The sequence below is a fragment of the Delphinus delphis genome, chromosome X, assembly GCF_949987515.2.
Source record: "Delphinus delphis chromosome X, mDelDel1.2, whole genome shotgun sequence".
NCBI classification, from domain to species: domain Eukaryota; kingdom Metazoa; phylum Chordata; class Mammalia; order Artiodactyla; family Delphinidae; genus Delphinus; species Delphinus delphis.
In genome coordinates, this window is record NC_082704.1 from 79,036,699 (window position 1) to 79,046,579 (window position 9,881).

Sequence of the window (9,881 nt, forward strand, 5' to 3'; positions counted from 1 at the left end):
GAAAGGAATAGAGGGAAGCAGTAACTGACCACCACCACCACCACCACCGTCACCATCACCACCACCTCCACCACCGTCGCCACGACAACCACGAGCGTTGCCGTGGATCCAGTGCAGGGGCGCTTCACTGTGTATCTTTTGCAACATGCACAGGGAGTGACAGGGAGACACAAGCTGCCGGCAGACGAAAGGACAGGCCACCAGGCAGCCCCTTGACCTGGGCATGGCGGCGGGGGCGGCGTGGGGGTCCCTCCTGAGTGCCATCAAGGGCTCCGACTCAGCAGTGGGCCCGCCGGGCCTACAGAAGGCAAAAGGAGAGGTAGAGCCACCTCTGACACCCTGAGTATGTCATGGGTACACTGCAAAGGGCCAAAGAGCCTCGGGATGCACTCAGGGCACTCAGGAAAGGTTAGGTAGAACCCTGGGAAATCTAGGTTACTAAGGGGAGGTAAGGGACACGAGAGGGGTGAGGTAATCCCCGATGGCAATTAAGGGATGGCTGTGAGGGAATGCCCCTTACTCTCCTAGTCCACGGGGGCATTTTCCCTTGCACAGGGAAAGTACATGTATTGGCCACGTTGAGCTTCCCAGGCACGCTCCCAACCGTGCCTTTTGTCCAGAGGGAAGAACTGAAAGTAAGGCATTGAGTGGAAGGCAGGAGCCGAAAGCGGAGAGCAAACAGAAATCAAAAGAAAGAACCATAATGGAGGTGAAGCATGAAGGCGATCCCCAGGGCACACTGTGTCCCAAGTTGGCAGATGGAACCGGCCGAAGCCTCCTGGGGCTTCCTGAGGGAAGAGCCGTCAGCCAAGGCTAAGTCTCAGCCACTCAGGCAAGGGGCAGAAGCGTGTCCAGGGAGAGGCCTGTTTGGCGATGCTGTAGTGCCCAACTGGGAAGTGGAAATAGCAACAGAAAAGGACAAGGAGGAAGAACAGGGAGCAAGGAAGGTAGGGCAACCGTCGGGTCCACGGAGACGGGCAGAGTGGGTACCAGTGCGGGGGCCTGCGCAGGCGTGCTGCCCTGAATGTGACCATGTGCGGGGTGGTGGGGGCATGCGTGCGCGAGCCCGAGTGATTTCAGTAACATTAAGCCCTGGCGAACACAGGCAAGGGTGTGAAGCGATGCTGAGAGGAGGGGTTCCACCACGTGCTGCTCCCAATCCCTGCCCTCCTTCCTCCCTGCATTTCCCCCAAATCAGTGTCCGATGTGCCCTGATGTTTCATGCCTGGGAAAGATCCCCCTTAGGCCCTACCCGACAGGAAGGTGGTGACTTTTGTGGTCGCGGGATGTTTTCGTGTGTTTGTTTTTTCTCACCAATTTCAAAGGTGGGCCTACATCCTGGGACAGCTTGGCCTACAAGAATGTCCCAAACAGACACTCCACTCCTCAATTCTAAGAGTCCTTCAGATACTTCAGCGTGTGCGAAATCCCTGGGACGTGGATGTGCTTTCCCTTGGAGCTCCCTCCTGCTCGCTCTGCACACCTAGGAAGACTTTAGAGGAGCAAAGAAAGGAAACGTTGAGGAAACTGTAAGGAGCCTCACGATCACCTTCCACATTGGTCTCGCGCCAGGCTCTGGGTGGCATATGGGCATGACATCCTTAAACACTCACGCCACGGTGACCGCCTGCTTTGCTTTGCATCTGCGGACACAAAATGTCACCAGCCTCTTCAGTAAACAAAGGTTGTGGCCCTGCCATCGGCACTCACACACTGCCTCTGCCCCCAAGGGTGGCCCCCGAGGGCAATTCAAGATGGAGAAAAGCAGGATAGTAGTCCTGGAAAGTTCAGATGCACACCTAGGAATGATTTCAATGGACCAAGACTCTTGTGTCTTCCCATGATTAGAAAAGCGCTCAAATCTCTGACTTGAGATGTTCTGGGTGAGGTGTTGCTGTTGTTGTTGTTGCTGTTGTTGTTGTTCGTGGTGGTGCTGGTGCTGTGTTTATTTCATTGTTTTGTTTTTTGTCTTTGTGATTAGCAGCAATCTTTTGGTATTCCCCGACATGTTTCTATTTTTTCCTCTTTTATTCAACGAAAACTCCTACATAGCCTGGCTCCTTCCTCCCGTACTAATTCAAAACCTTTCCATAGCACTTTGTGAGTGGCTGTCGCCGTGTCTGTAGTCCTCAGTAAGATCCCCGAATAAAAGGTTCCTCTCAGCGTTTACGTTGGACCTTTTTCTGCTCTCTACACATCCCAGTCGGCTCTGGATAAAGGCCCTGATCCCTCGTTTTGAGGCTCTGCCTGGAAATGCATCATAGGGTTAGGGTTAGGGTTAGGGTTAGGGTTAGGGTTAGGGTTAGGGTTGGTGTTGGTGTTGTGGTTAGGGGTTAGGTTTAGGGTTAGGGTTAGAGGTAGGGTTAGGGTTTTAGTTAGGGTTAGGGTTAGGGTTACGGTTGGGGTTGTGGTTGTGGTTAGGGGTTAGGGTTAGGGTTAGTGTTAGGGTTTGGGTTAGGGTTAGTGTTAGGGTTAGGGTTATGGTTATGGTTATGGTTAGGGTTAGCGTTAGGGAACGGGTACGGTTTATGGTACAGGTTAGGGTACGACAACGGTTTAGGGTTAGCGTACGTGTTAGGATACGGGTTAGTGTTACTGTACGGATTAGGATTATGGTACGGGTTAGGGTAAGGATTAGGGTAAGCGTTAGTGTTAATGTTAGGGTTAGGGTTAGGGAACGGGTACGGTTTAGGGTGCAGGTTAGTGTACGACAACGGGTTAGGGTTAGCGTACGTGTTAGAGTACGGGTTAGTATTAGTGTACGGGTTAGAATTAGGGTACGGGTTAGGGTAAGGCTTCAGGTAAGGTTTAGGGTTACGTTTAAGGTTAGGGTTAGGGAACGGGTACGGTTTAGGGTACAGGTTAGGGTATGACAACGGTTTAGGGTTAGCGTACGTGTTAGGGTACGGTTAGGGTAGTTGTTAGGGTACGGGTACGGGTTAGGGTTAGGGAACGCGTACGGGTGACGGTTAGGATTAGAGTTAGGGTTAGGGAACGGGTACAGTTTAGGGTACAGGTTAGTGTACGACAACGGTTTAGGGTTAGCGTAAGTGTTAGGGTACGGGTTAGTGTTAGTGTACGGGTTAGGATGAGGGTACGGTTTAGGGTAAGGCTTCGGGTAAGGGTTAGGGTTAGGGTTAGGGTTAGTGTTAGGGTTAGGCAAGGGGTTTAGGGTACAGGTTACGGTACGACAAGGGTTTAAGGTTAGCGTAAGTGTTAGGGTACGGGTTAGTGTTAGTGTACGGGTTAGGATTAGGGTACGGGTTAGGGTAAGCCTTCGGGTAAGGTGTTGAGTGGTTCTTCAGAAGTGGTTTCCGAGATGTGTGCATGCGCGTGTCCGTGTGTGAGTGTGTGTATGTGTGTGACTGTGTGTGTGTGTGTGCGCGCGCGTGTTTCCCGGGGATCCATAATTTCCCCTGCAAGATCTCACGGGTCTTCCAGTGAGAACACTAGGCCAGTGTCAGAGGTTAGGTTGAGAAACAGAGTGATCTCCATGCCAAAGCAAGCCAAAAAACTCCCTTCTTCCACATGACCCTCCAAACCCCAAGACCCACTTCCCCTCCCCCTCCGCCCTGTATCCCACTTCTCCCAAAGGATAAAAATTCACAGGGGCACCTGGAAAGAATTGAGCATGACATGTGGACGGGCTTCTGGCGCAGAACTGAAGCCTGAGAGCCTGGCTAGCGAGGCCTGCGGGAAGAAAGACCCCGGTGGTAGCGAACTTGTGGACAAATGTAGTCGAGGCCAAGTGGCCTTCCCCAAGTAGGCCCACCGGTGCGACCCATGCCATCCCCAAAAGTCCCACCCCTGCGCACAAAGGATGCTCGGGGTTTCCACGCAGGGATGCAGCGCGGTGGTCACCTCCGGACCCTTGTGACTCAAGTAAAGAAGGGTTCACAACCTTCGGAACCTTCCCGGGATGTGTCTGCCACTGACCCACAGGATCTTTGTCCCAGTGAAGCACTCAACTTGAGCAGAACAGAGGTTGCTCCCTAGGAAGTGATGCGGTGCAGACAAGCCACAGGACAGGAGTCAGAACATACAAAGAAGAAACTGCAAGCTCACTGGTGGGATCTCTGCAGTGTCGTCGACAGCGGCGTTCACTGTGAACCAGGGCATCAAGGGAATCAAGAACTGCCTAGCTACACTTGCGGGTTTGGTGGAAAGTGGCCAAGTTGGTGAAGAGCCCAGCTGAAGGTGACATGGGTGGTCGGTGAGCTGGACTATGGATGGGGATGAGGATAATGGGATATTGGTGCCTCTGTGGCTGCTGCTGCTGCTGCTGTCGATGATGATGATAATGATGATGATGATGATGATGGGGAGAAGGAGGAGGAGGTGGAGGAGGACGAGGACCAGGACGAGGACCAGGACGAGGACGAGGACGAGGAAGGTGATCTAACAGTTTCACAGCCACCACTACACACCGTCCACTGTTTGGAAGTTAAAGGCAGGCGCGGAAGGCTCGGTGGGGGTAGGGAAAGGGGAGACTGCCATTTCTGGAGCCACAGTGCCATCCAGCGGAATGCGTTATGTGAAAAGCCCAGGCAGCCGAGCTGTGTCTTCTGCCCTGCGCAGGGAACCGCGAGGCTGTGCTGGGCAGAATGGGTTCTGCCCAAGGCGCGGGAGGTCTCCTCCACGGGGTTTCAGAGGCCTGTGAGGGCGCCGTGCGCGCCAGTGCGACCCTGTGTGGAAAATCATGAGCCCTCGGGGCCCCGGACACAGCAGGCAGTTCCCGGACTGTCCAGCCCAGGGAGCGGAGCTTCCCCCGTCAGCCATTTTGGGGGTGGGCCCAGAGCAACTCTGCAACTTTTCCTCCGGTGTCCCTGCTGGGGAGTGCCGGGGTGCCCTGCCTGCGGCCGCACTGGGCTCACGTGGCCCCCTTCCTCACCGGAAGCTGAGGGTCTTAGAGGTCCTGGAGCCGGGGCCATTTGCACCGGGCACTCCCAGGGGCGGCCATCTCGTGCTGCCCCTGGGGTTTCTGAGGGCCTTGCCCAGCTGCACAACCAGGGTCCAGTCCCCCGCCGAGAGCACACATGAAGGCACGGCCCGGAGCCCATTGCCCATGTGCACCCTCAGGACAGCACACCCACCCCAGCCCCACGCCGCGCCGTCCCCACTGGGCCAGTTGCTTCCAGCCCTGTGGCTGTCTCCATCCCTTGAGACCTGGTAACTGGCTTTGAGCGAAACCATCTCCGCTTGGTGGCAGTATAGCTCCATCAAGGCCAACTAAGCGCCTAACCCTGCCCCCACTACATCATCAGGCCTGGGTTCTCCTCCCCTTCTAATGTAAAACCAAAAGCAAAACCAAACCAACACAGACAGTGCCACGAAGGAGGAGAGAAAAGGAAAGAAAGCAACCACCCACCGGCACCCACGCGGACCACCAAATGCACAGGACGAAAGGACCACTGGCCACGAGGCTGGACCCCCTGCAGTCCTTTCCACTTCCTTTCCTCCAACCCCCTTTTTCTTGACTCCTGCTCTTGGGAGAAGTAAAAGGCAAAGGATACACCGAGCGACCTGGCTGGGTGACATTGCCTGAGTGTCTAAATCACAGGATTTCTCCTGGACCAGGTGGCAGCCACCTTACTGGTGGCGAAAACCTCGCTGGCTTGCAAGTCACTTTGTTGCAGGACTCCGCTTCCCTTTCAAGGCCCGGAGCTTCGGCTTGAGGCCACCACCTCGGGCTGGCCCAACAGCCTCGGGCTGGCCCAACAGTGCAGCCAGAAGTGGCTGGCCCAACCCGGAGGCGCCCCCAACATGGGGCGCCAAGGACTGGCTCTGGGCGGGCTGGCCTTGCCCTCACACAGGAACCTTGCAAGGCTAACAAACATCGCCAGTCACAGAGCCCCACACAGGACCTTGCTTCTCTTGAGGATGGGCACAGACTCTGCTCCCACTTGGAGACCCCATTCATCTGGCTAAACAAGGGACGTTTCAGGTTTACACTGGCAGCTTGGGTCCACCTGCTGACCGACGACTATCACCTGGAACACAGAGTGGCTGCGTGTCCCTTTTTGAGAGCCCCTCTGGGAATGCGTGTTTCAGCCATTCTCAGAGTACTTGCTGCGGTCAGGGGGTGGGGTGGGGGTGGGGTGGGGGGAGACAGGTGCGAGGGTATAGAGGAAAGCACAGGTGACAGCGTGTGTCAGTATGTTTGTGGTTGTGTGAGGGTGTGCTGTGTGTGGCGGGGTAGGAAGATAGGGGGTGTGTGTGTGTGTGTGCGCGTGTGTGTGTGTTTGTCTGTGTGTGTGTGTGTACTCGAGCCCATGCTCTCACACCTGTCTAAGGTGCTTGCCTGCCCGTGGGCATGTGTTGCCGTGGGTATCCGGCTGTGGGTGCTTGATTGCCTGGTCTTCTGAGCGGCGGCCAGCACCAACCTGCCTGGGCTTGTGGACAGGGAGGCGACCGCTCGTAAGTAATACAGTGAAATGTACACTGTTCGGATCACGCCATTGGATTGGGAACCAACGGCAAGCAGGGTGCAACTTGAGGGGGCCCCTGCTGGCTCACGTTTGGACTTGAAGGGCTTCCATAAGGAGAACAACTGCACCGAATGGAAAGTCAAGAGATAATTTTGCAAGCCTCGAGTCCGTCATGCTGTTTCACTGCGAAGTAACTCCTAGATCTTGTTTGGTTTTGTTGGTGTTTAGTTTTCTGGGTTTTCCCGGAGGGTGACAATGCCCTCCACCGCTGGAGAAGGGAAAAGATGTCGAGGAGGAAGGGGAAGAGTCCGAAGTGAACCACACGACTGCCTTCTCCTACACTCGTGCCTCCCCCTTAACCAAAGAGCAGACGTGCGAGGAGGACGCTGAGGACACTAGGCCAGCTCAGAATAGACAGTGAAAGGAATAGAGGGAAGCAGTAACTGACCACCACCACCACCACCACCATCACCATCACCACCACCTCCACCACCGTCGCCACGACAACCACGAGCGTTGCCGTGGATCCAGTGCAGGGGCGCTTCACTGTGTATCTTTTGCAACATGCACAGGGAGTGACAGGGAGACACAAGCTGCCGGCAGACGAAAGGACAGGCCACCAGGCAGCCCCTTGACCTGGGCATGGCGGCGGGGGCGGCGTGGGGGTCCCTCCTGAGTGCCATCAAGGGCTCCGACTCAGCAGTGGGCCCGCCGGGCCTACAGAAGGCAAAAGGAGAGGTAGAGCCACCTCTGACACCCTGAGTATGTCATGGGTACACTGCAAAGGGCCAAAGAGCCTCGGGATGCACTCAGGGCACTCAGGAAAGGTCAGGTAGAACCCTGGGAAATCTAGGTTACTAAGGGGAGGTAAGGGACACGAGAGGGGTGAGGTAATCCCCGATGGCAATTAAGGGATGGCTGTGAGGGAATGCCCCTTACTCTCCTAGTCCACGGGGGCATTTTCCCTTGCACAGGGAAAGTACATGTATTGGCCACGTTGAGCTTCCCAGGCACGCTCCCAACCGTGCCTTTTGTCCAGAGGGAAGAACTGAAAGTAAGGCATTGAGTGGAAGGCAGGAGCCGAAAGCGGAGAGCAAACAGAAATCAAAAGAAAGAACCATAATGGAGGTGAAGCATGAAGGCGATCCCCAGGGCACACTGTGTCCCAAGTTGGCAGATGGAACCGGCCGAAGCCTCCTGGGGCTTCCTGAGGGAAGAGCCGTCAGCCAAGGCTAAGTCTCAGCCACTCAGGCAAGGGGCAGAAGCGTGTCCAGGGAGAGGCCTGTTTGGCGATGCTGTAGTGCCCAACTGGGAAGTGGAAATAGCAACAGAAAAGGGCAAGGAGGAAGAACAGGGAACAAGGAAGGTAGGGCAACCGTCGGGTCCACGGAGACGGGCAGAGTGGGTACCAGTGCGGGGGCCTGCGCAGGCGTGCTGCCCTGAATGTGACCATGTGCGGGGTGGTGGGGGCGTGCGTGCGCGAGCCCGAGTGATTTCAGTAACATTAAGCCCTGGCGAACACAGGCAAGGGTGTGAAGCGATGCTGAGAGGAGGGGTTCCACCACGTGCTGCTCCCAATCCCTGCCCTCCTTCCTCCCTGCATTTCCCCCAAATCAGTGTCCGATGTGCCCTGATGTTTCATGCCTGGGAAAGATCCCCCTTAGGCCCTACCCGACAGGAAGGTGGTGACTTTTGTGGTCGCGGGATGTTTTCGTGTGTTTGTTTTTTCTCACCAATTTCAAAGGTGGGCCTACATCCTGGGACAGCTTGGCCTACAAGAATGTCCCAAACAGACACTCCACTCCTCAATTCTAAGAGTCCTTCAGATACTTCAGCGTGTGCGAAATCCCTGGGACGTGGATGTGCTTTCCCTTGGAGCTCCCTCCTGCTCGCTCTGCACACCTAGGAAGACTTTAGAGGAGCAAAGAAAGGAAACGTTGAGGAAACTGTAAGGAGCCTCACGATCACCTTCCACATTGGTCTCGCGCCAGGCTCTGGGTGGCATATGGGCATGACATCCTTAAACACTCACGCCACGGTGACCGCCTGCTTTGCTTTGCATCTGCGGACACAAAATGTCACCAGCCTCTTCAGTAAACAAAGGTTGTGGCCCTGCCATCGGCACTCACACACTGCCTCTGCCCCCAAGGGTGGCCCCCGAGGGCAATTCAAGATGGAGAAAAGCAGGATAGTAGTCCTGGAAAGTTCAGATGCACACCTAGGAATGATTTCAATGGACCAAGACTCTTGTGTCTTCCCATGATTAGAAAAGCGCTCAAATCTCTGACTTGAGATGTTCTGGGTGAGGTGTTGCTGTTGTTGTTGTTGCTGTTGTTGTTGTTCGTGGTGGTGCTGGTGCTGTGTTTATTTCATTGTTTTGTTTTTTGTCTTTGTGATTAGCAGCAATCTTTTGGTATTCCCCGACATGTTTCTATTTTTTCCTCTTTTATTCAACGAAAACTCCTACATAGCCTGGCTCCTTCCTCCCGTACTAATTCAAAACCTTTCCATAGCACTTTGTGAGTGGCTGTCGCCGTGTCTGTAGTCCTCAGTAAGATCCCCGAATAAAAGGTTCCTCTCAGCGTTTACGTTGGACCTTTTTCTGCTCTCTACACATCCCAGTCGGCTCTGGATAAAGGCCCTGATCCCTCGTTTTGAGGCTCTGCCTGGAAATGCATCATAGGGTTAGGGTTAGGGTTAGGGTTAGGGTTAGGGTTAGGGTTAGGGTTGGTGTTGGTGTTGTGGTTAGGGGTTAGGTTTAGGGTTAGGGTTAGAGGTAGGGTTAGGGTTTTAGTTAGGGTTAGGGTTAGGGTTACGGTTGGGGTTGTGGTTGTGGTTAGGGGTTAGGGTTAGGGTTAGTGTTAGGGTTTGGGTTAGGGTTAGTGTTAGGGTTAGGGTTATGGTTATGGTTATGGTTAGGGTTAGCGTTAGGGAACGGGTACGGTTTATGGTACAGGTTAGGGTACGACAACGGTTTAGGGTTAGCGTACGTGTTAGGATACGGGTTAGTGTTACTGTACGGATTAGGATTATGGTACGGGTTAGGGTAAGGATAGGGTAAGCGTTAGTGTTAATGTTAGGGTTAGGGTTAGGGAACGGGTACGGTTTAGGGTGCAGGTTAGTGTACGACAACGGGTTAGGGTTAGCGTACGTGTTAGAGTACGGGTTAGTATTAGTGTACGGGTTAGAATTAGGGTACGGTTTAGGGTAAGGCTTCAGGTAAGGTTTAGGGTTACGTTTAAGGTTAGGGTTAGGGAACGGGTACGGTTTAGGGTACAGGTTAGGGTATGACAACGGTTTAGGGTTAGCGTACGTGTTAGGGTACGGTTAGGGTAGTTGTTAGGGTACGGGTTAGGGTTAGGGAACGCGTACGGGTGACGGTTAGGATTAGAGTTAGGGTTAGGGAACGGGTACGGTTTAGGGTACAGGTTAGTGTACGACAACGGTTTAGGG